Below are 8,823 nucleotides of genomic sequence, written 5' to 3' on the forward strand. Positions count from 1 at the left end.
TTTTTTTTTTTTTTTTTTTTTTTTTCATTGTAGTTCTAACCATCCTGTCTTCTGTCTAGTCATCTCATGTTTTTTGAACTTGTGGGCTCTTGAAAATAGTTTCCTCTTTCTTCTGTATGTCTCTGGTCTTTATCTGCTTTTCATTCACTAGGAGCCCCTAAATCAATTTGCTTTTCTACCTTATCACACTCCCCTATTCCAGAACTCTCTACCTCATGTCTGAGGGCCCATTTGCTTCTTGGGAAGGAATTTTCTACAAAGTACTACTCTCCTGGCTTCTGTTCCCTTCACACAAATGTTAGCAGACTTTCCCCTTGTTTACCCTTCATATGGCTGGCCACCATGTAGTCCACCACCATGTAGGAGACCGACACTTTGCTTTGGTGAAGGCCTCTTTGACTTCTCCCTCTGAAGATTTCTTCCCTCTTGACTTCAAGCAGCTCCTAATCACCTCATCTTGACAAAAACACCTTACTTAACCTCCTCCCCAAACCTGCCTTTCATGGCTCAGAGGGGAATTCAACCTCCCGCCTGCTTTCTCCACCACCCACTCACTCCTCAACCACGCACAATCTGGTTTCTCTCCCCAGCACTCCATGGAAACTGCTCAGAGGTCCCCAGTGGCCTGCCCCTGGCCAAGTCCAATGGTCTGTTCTATATTTTCCTTTGTTGATTGCAGAGCTGTTTGTCACTTGCCTTCCTGAGCTCCCCCCACCCCCATCTACCTTGCTTTTCATCACCTGCCATTTCTCCTGGAGTCTTTTGACCCCTTGGACTTTTTCCCCCAACATTTGCTAATTCCTAGCTTAATCTCTTTCCCATTCTGTAGCTACTTATTTCTTCCCTCTGCCCTCACAAAGGACTGTGTTATTTCCACATCTGTTCATTTAGTCATCCTTTCTTTGTTTTTTTTTTTTTCAAATATTTCTTGGGTAGGCCTTGCAGATGACAGGCAATGACAATACATAGGGGAATAAGGGAACCAGCACACTTTAGTGATTAAATCCTTGGATTTGGGGGGTTGAATTCCAGCTCTGCCATTTATCAGATTGTGACCTTAGGCAAGTTATTTAACCTCTCCCTGTCCCAGTTTTATCATCTAAATAACAGTAATAATAATAGCATCTCAGGATTGTTTTGAAGATTATATGAATTAATACTTATAAAGCTCATATAGAAGTGCTTAGTAGAGAGTAAGCTCTTCATATGTATTAAATAAAAGGAATAATAGACATAGTCCAGGACTGAGGCTGTGGCTCAGTGGTAGAGCGCTTGCCTAGCATGTGTGAGGCACTGGGTTCATTTCTCAGCACCACATATAAATAAATAAATAAATAAATAAATAAATAAATAAATAAAGGTCCATCAACAACTAGAATATTAAAAAAATAGACATAGTCCACTGGGCACGGCGGTGCATTTCTGTAATCCCAGCTACTTGGGAGGCTGAGGCATGAGGATCATAAATTCAAGGCTAGCCTGGGCAATTCAGCAAGACCTCATCTCAAAATAAATTTAAAAATAGTTGAACCAGTAGCTCACTGGTAGAACACTTGCCTAGCATATGCAAGGTCCTGGGTTTAATCTCCATCACTGCAAAAAAAGTTATAGTTCATACCCTCATAAAGCTTATATTCTAGAAGGAAAATAAGCAAAAGAGCAGATGCAATAACATATTAAATGCTGTCAGACAGGAAATACAGGAAGTTATGGCAACAACAAGAATGAGGACATATTCTAAAAGGAGTAGAGAGTTTAGGGATGCATACACAGGTTTCCTGAAGGATCTGACTTTGTAACTCTCTATTATTATCTTGATCTGAGGTGTCCTTCAAAAATTCATGTGTGAGATAATGCAAGAATGTTCAGAGGTGAAAATATGAGAGCTGTGTCTTTAATTTAAACTCCCTTAGGATTTTCCCACGTAGCCAAACCGTTCACACCGACTGCGCTGGCTGCAGACTAAAGGTAATTCTGTGTGCAGGGGGACAAGGTGAGTTTGAATTGCCTGTGGGCCACCCAAGTAGAAATAACCAGGAAGCAATCTGGTGTGGTGAAGTATAAACATAAACCTCAGAAGGAGGAGAAGCTGCACAGGCAGCTTTTTTTTTTAATATAGTAGAGTTTTCAATGCTTCATTGCTTACATTTTACTATGTGCAAGGCAAGGACCTTGCACTTTGCACACCTTATCTTGGGGCCATAGTCCGGTGAGATAGGGACTATTCTTCCGAGAGAAGGTGAGGAAACCTGGGTCCCTCTGCTGGTCAGTTACCTGACCCTAAGTCCAAGCTCACCTTCCCCACTGGGCAGAAATAATATCACAATGAAAGAGTGTGTGCTGGGTGCCTGAGAGCCCAGATATATGAGAGCAGTTCAGCATGGAACCAGGTTGCCAACAGAGAAGCCCAGGGAGCCAGGACAGCAGGATGCAGATGGCCCACAGAGAGGAGGGCAGAAGTCAACCAGCTTCAAGCAGCAACACACTCTAGAGACTGCCCTCCTGCATTCCCCAAAAGACTGGCCTTGGGTAATCCATCTTGTGGGACTGTATGGAGCCTCAATTTGCTGTGATCTACCTACTGATAACTTCTGATCAACTTGTGCTGGGGGCGGGGCTGGGGTTGTGGCTCAGTGGTAGAGCACTTGCCTAGCATGTGTGAGGCAGTGGGTTCGAGTCTCAGCACCACATATAAGCAAATAAATAAATAAAGATTCATGAATAACTAATAAAATATTTTTAAAAAACTTTTGTGCGCAGGGAACCCTCTTTCTGAAACCCAATGGGAGGAGAGCTGCTGAGGGATGGTGATGATAGTGAGACACCCAGAAAGTCAAAGTGAAATCCAGGCATCTGTCAATCAAAGGCAGCCAAGTGCCCAGCAGAAGGCCAAATACAATTCTTTTTTATTAGCTGTTCCCTTCTGCCAAGTTCCAGGCACAGCTAACTGTATGGATGTTTATAGACCTGGTTGCTCTGAGAGGTGGTGTAGGCTAAAAATAAAATAGCTGGTGAAGAAACTAGGCCCAGGGCAGTCCCCACAAAGATCCCCAGCGGGTTATGCCACTTGAGTAACTTCCTGCCACAAGTCAGGGTGCATGAGTGTCTGCACTGAGGCCTCAGAATCTCCATCTTTCCTCTTCATAAATTCTGTGGAGCCCTCCTCCTTCTACTTTACTTCTCTGAGGCCACCACCCCATACCCGCTGTAGTATGGAATGATAGGAACTCACCAGGCAAGAGAATCATTATTCTGTTTGTGAAGCCCCGGGGGTGCACGACACACAGAGTGATTCTAAACACAGTGGCGAGGGAGGCCTGTCACAACCAGTCTTATCCTCTCCTGTCTCTAGAAACCTAGAATCTTTTTCCATCTCTTGTTTCCATTACATCCACCAGGCCATCAAGTACTGTGGAGTTATTACTTTTTGGATATCACTTGAATCCCCCTCTCTGCTGCCTTTCTTTTGGTTTAGGCCCTTTGCATGTTGTTTAGCCCATAGTGCCAATATATTTTAGTTTTCCATTTAACTTCATAGGAGGATCTGTGATGTGAAGAATTCTAAACCAGCTTTTACACAAACCATTTCCACTAATTAAAAAAAACAAACATTTTGATTCCTGCTAAAGTATAGGCTTCTTTGTTCTTCTTTCTCCCCTTCCAAGGCTATTTTTAAAAATTGACAACATGGAATCAATGTTAGAATGTGTCCTTTAAAATGTATCCATAGGGCTGAGTGTAGTTCACTGGTAGAGTACTTACCTATCATGCTGGAGCCCTGGGTTCCATCCATAGTACTGCAAAGAAAAAAAAAAGGATAGTAGAATCATACTTTTACTTTAATATAGTGAGAACCCTTAGTTTTTATATCATAAATCACTTAATTCATCCTAAGAATATTGCTAGTCTCTGATTTTCCCTCATCCCACATGGAAGAGTTCTTGGCAGCAGAGCCAGCTGGACTTACGTGGCCACAGAAGCCATTTACTTGGTGTTCAGTTCATCAGATATTTACTTAGGTTCTGCTTGGCCCTTTTGCTACATGCCTGAGGTCGAAAGACAAACAGGACATGGTTCCTGCCTTGGTAAGCTGCTACTCCACTGTAAAAGCCTGATATAGAGACAGATGTTTTTAATATGGTGCAGTAAATGCTCACAGACAGAGAGGTACACAAGGTTCTACATGAATATAGATGAAGAGGATGTAGCTGAAGAGTTATCATGGAAAGCTTCCTGGAAGAGGTGCACCTGAACTTCACCTGAGATGAAGAAGAGCTATTGATAAGAGAGGCAATTATCTCCCAGAATAAGGAAATAATAGGAACCATAGACTGAAGCCTAGAAACTGGTTCATTTGTGTGATGCCCCCACAGGTAGCCTTCCCAGGTTCCCAAGTTCCCAGCTTCCCTTTACTGGCCAGAGTTCCAATCCTACAGCTGCCTCATTTGAAAACTACTCCCATTTCTCCAGAATACTGCCCTTAGGAGTGGAAGCCACCTTGGATGGAGGCCAGGCCCTATCATATCAGCAGCCTGCCATGACCCCTTCCCCAACCTGCAGCCAATGACTGCCTGACACTTGCCTCAGAATGGCATTACCTTTGTGGTGTCCCTCCGGACCTACACTCGACTGTAAATCAGCCCACATTCTTGCTTTGCTCTGTCCCCTGCCCCATCCTGCTTCTATCACTCCCTTCTTCCTGCGTGGTCTCCATCAGTAAATTACAAGGGCCCAAATCCCTGCCTCACACTCTGCTTCTATAGAAGCTGACTTAAGAGAGTTTATTTGATAAGCTTCTAGGCATTTGGCATGCATTGAAGTTAAGATGTAAATTAAGGAATAGATGTGCTGAGAGCCATAGCCAAGTAGGAATGATGCATGGCATTTTTGGTTGAAAGGTGACGCCAGCAAGCCATTGAGATGATATGATTATGTTAAGATCTGCATTCAATTGGATATTAGACCCCTGCTGTCCGCCTCGGCCTGCTACTTTGGAGCTCTAGCGGGACTCCCCGAGAGTTCCCATTGGTTGGGGAAGTGCGGTAGGAGGGAATTCCGGAGGAGGGATTACCTGTTGGGGTAGTGTGGCCCGGGAGAACACCGAGTGTGTGGTTCGGCATATTTCCCGAGTGTGTGGTTCGGCATATTTCCCGGGAGCGTGCGTGGCATTGGCGGGAGTTTTAGAAATAAAGTTTGTTCCTGCTTGAGTGGCTCGTGATTTTGTGCCCAGCCAGACTGTGGCATTCCTACTTGGCTATGGCTCTCAGCAATGAAGTATGACAGATTTGTTTTCCAAAGATGGACACAACTATACATTTATTTCAACCCACATGCTCTTAAAATATAACACTCTCCAATCTGGGAGGTGGGGTCTATTTTTCTCACCCTTGAATCTGAAGAAGAGGGCTTGTGACTGCTATGGCCAGTGGAATACAGCAGAGCAGTGTGTTGTGATGACCAAGGCAAGGTCCTAAAAGGCAATATGATTGTCACCTGGATCTCTCTCTGTATTTCCCTCATCAGAATGCTCTCTCAATTAGAACCCAGCCACCAAGTTGTATGGAAGCCAGGCCACATGAAGAGGCCACTTACTGGTGTATTGGTCAATAGTCCCTGCCAGGCTCCCAACTGGCACCAATCACCAGTTGCATCAATCATTAGACATGCAAGTAAAAGGATCATCAGAGATTCTAGTCCACATTTTTGGGATCTTCCAACTTAGGCACAGAGATCATGGGTAGAAACAAGTTTTTTAGCCACTAAGTTTAGGAGAAATTTATTTGGTAGCAATAAACTAATACATATGTCTAGACCCCAAAGTCGTGATTTCCCCCTCAAAATCAGCTCCTCTAGCTTCACCACACAGGTTAATGCTATCTCCAAATTTCTTTCAGTGTCTTAACTCACCCCCATCTCTCCACTTATATATAATTCATTGTCAGGTCATATAGATTTTCCTTTCCACAATGGCTCTGCTGTCTGTCCTTTGGTACTTGCCTTTCTGCCCATTAAACTAAAGCCAAGCTGTAATTGTTCATATTTATTCCTGCTCTAAAACTGTCAATTTTCTCAGAAACAACTTCCAGATGGAAATTCCCATACACACACGCACACACACACACACACACACACACACACATATATATATATAATCCTAAATGTATATTCTAAATAATTATCTTTTATATATATCTTTGCAAAAATAACACTTGGATTTTTCATTGTAACAAATCATATTTGTTAAAATAAAGAGAAATGTCTCATCACCAGAGGTAGTTACTATTAACATTTGGTGTTATGGTCCAGACATTTTTCTAGTGTGAGTGTGTGCCTATTCTAAGTATATACACATGTATGTGCATGTGCTTGTGTCACAAATACACAGAAATGCATATATAAATACATATACTATAGATACAGTTAAGAAACATTTTTTAAAAAAAATAGGATAACAGCATGAATATTATTGTGCAATTTAGGTGTGTTTTTTTTTACCTAAAATTATTTCCTGTATATTTTTTCATGATAATACATGAATATTTACTTCATTCATGGAAAGTTTCAGAGTATTGCACCATCATTTATTTAACCATTTCCCTATTGGAAAATTACTGGTTGTTTCCACATTTTGCTCCCAAATATTGCTGCAATATGTGGAATTGTTCATATTTCTTTATGCACTCATTCATTTCTATAGGTTAGAGTCCTAGAAATGCAACCATTGTATCATAGGGTATAGATATTTTAAATATCAAAATGGAAGGCAAAATTGTCCTTTTGATGTGGTTGTGCCAATTTTCACACTCGTAACAGTGAAGGAAGCTCTGCTTTCCCACACTCAAAGCTAATAGGCAAAAGTACTATTGCATTGTTGTTTTAATTTTTATTTAATTAGTGCAATTGAACAGCATTTCACAAGATTATGGGCCACTTGTATTTCACTTAATATGAATTGACTAATATCACTTATCCCATGTTCCTACTTAATTTTGAACTTTTCTTACTACTTTCTGTGAGCTGAGCTTGTTGCACAGCAACACTATGACTTCTGTCATGTGTTGTGACAATTTAATCCAATCTGTTAATACATGTTTTAACTTTGTTAACTGTATCAGTTAAATTTTTTTAAGTATTCTGCCATCAGGGTTGATTGGCATATTCTTTATAGTTTCTGGGGGGTTTTGCCATGGTTTAAGAAGCTCTTCCTAATTCATGGTGATAAGTATACTGTACTTTTTCACCTAGTATATTTATTGTTTTATTTTTAAATGTTTAAATCTTTATTTCAAAGGCAAAGAACACAGTAGCAACAAAATGGATTACAACAGCTCTTAAGTATACTGATGACATAAGTTGCTATACACACACACATACAAGACACACATATCCACACGCAATGAAATGGCACACTGTTATTAAGAAAGATAAGCTTTTTAAAATGTTTTTCTTAGTTTTCTTAGTGCTTTATAGTTATACATAATAGCAGGGTTCATTTTGACCTATTCTTACATGTGTGGAATATAATTTGATACATTTCAATACCCAATACTTCCATTTTCCCTCCCCTCCTCCCTCCCCTGTACCCCTTCCCCTACTCTAGTGGTCTTCCTTCTATTTATTTGTTGTTTTTTAGTTGGTGGATAAGAAAAAAAAATAAAATATTGAAATAAAAATTTTTCACCACATTAAGTGAAAAAATACAAGTTATATTATAATTCCACTTTTGTATATACACATCAGATGTCTGAAAGTAAATACACTACAGTGTTAACAGAAGTTATTTCTGGGAAGTAGACACGTATACAGAAACCTTAACTTTTTACTTTATTGCTTGATTATTTTTAAAAAGTACTGTCAGAAGGGAAAGAAATTTTTCATTTTGAAAAACATTGTATAAATGATGTAATTTTTAGAATGTGCTACATATGAGTTGAAGGAAAAAGGAACAAGACAGGGCAAACTATGAGAAAGTATATAGAAATCTACAGTTGACACAAATTAACATCTGTTAACTGTGGGAACAAACTATGGAGACATAATTAGACTTAACATCAAATGAACTTTACAAATACAGAGAACATTTCTCATTGTTTAAAACAGCTCAATTATATGAAGACTTCATTTCTCTTGGACAAACATATGTGGTAAATTAAAATTCTGATTAAATTAAGTGACTTCTACCAAAACAATGAGACATTTTAGAAAATAACATAATTTTCTTTTATTTGGTACTGGGGTTCTAACCCAGGGGTGCTTTACCACTGAGCCACATCCCCAGCCCTATTTTGTATTTTATTTAGAGACAAGTTCTCACTCTGTTGCTTAGGGCCTCACTAAGTTGCTAAGGCTGACCTCGAACTTGTGATCCTTCTTCCTTCCTCAATTCCCGAGTCACTACACCAGGCTTAATATAATCTTCAATTGCAAGAGAAAAAGCTTTTGATGGCTCCCCATTACCTAAGTCTATTTTTTAAGTTCTACATTACAGCAGAATGCATTTTGACACAGTGTACTCAAATGGAGCACAACTTCTCATTCCTGTGACTGAACATGGTGCTGAGTCACACCAGTAGTATAATCATACATGTATATAGGGTAATAATGTCCATCTCATTCCACTGTCTGCCGCAGTCTGTCTGGGCACAAAATAACCGAGCCGCCACACAGCCTTGTAGGTTCAAACAGCAACCTTTATTCCCGAACTCTCACCGGCACTCTACACACACTTCCTGGGAACACACTCCCTCCACCAGGCTCTGGCGCGCGTCATTCCAACTAAACTGTGGCTCTCAACAACAGTCCTTTTAATCCCCACAACCCCTC

Source organism: Marmota marmota, unplaced genomic scaffold (assembly GCF_001458135.2).
Source record: "Marmota marmota marmota unplaced genomic scaffold, marMar, whole genome shotgun sequence".
NCBI lineage: Eukaryota > Metazoa > Chordata > Mammalia > Rodentia > Sciuridae > Marmota > Marmota marmota.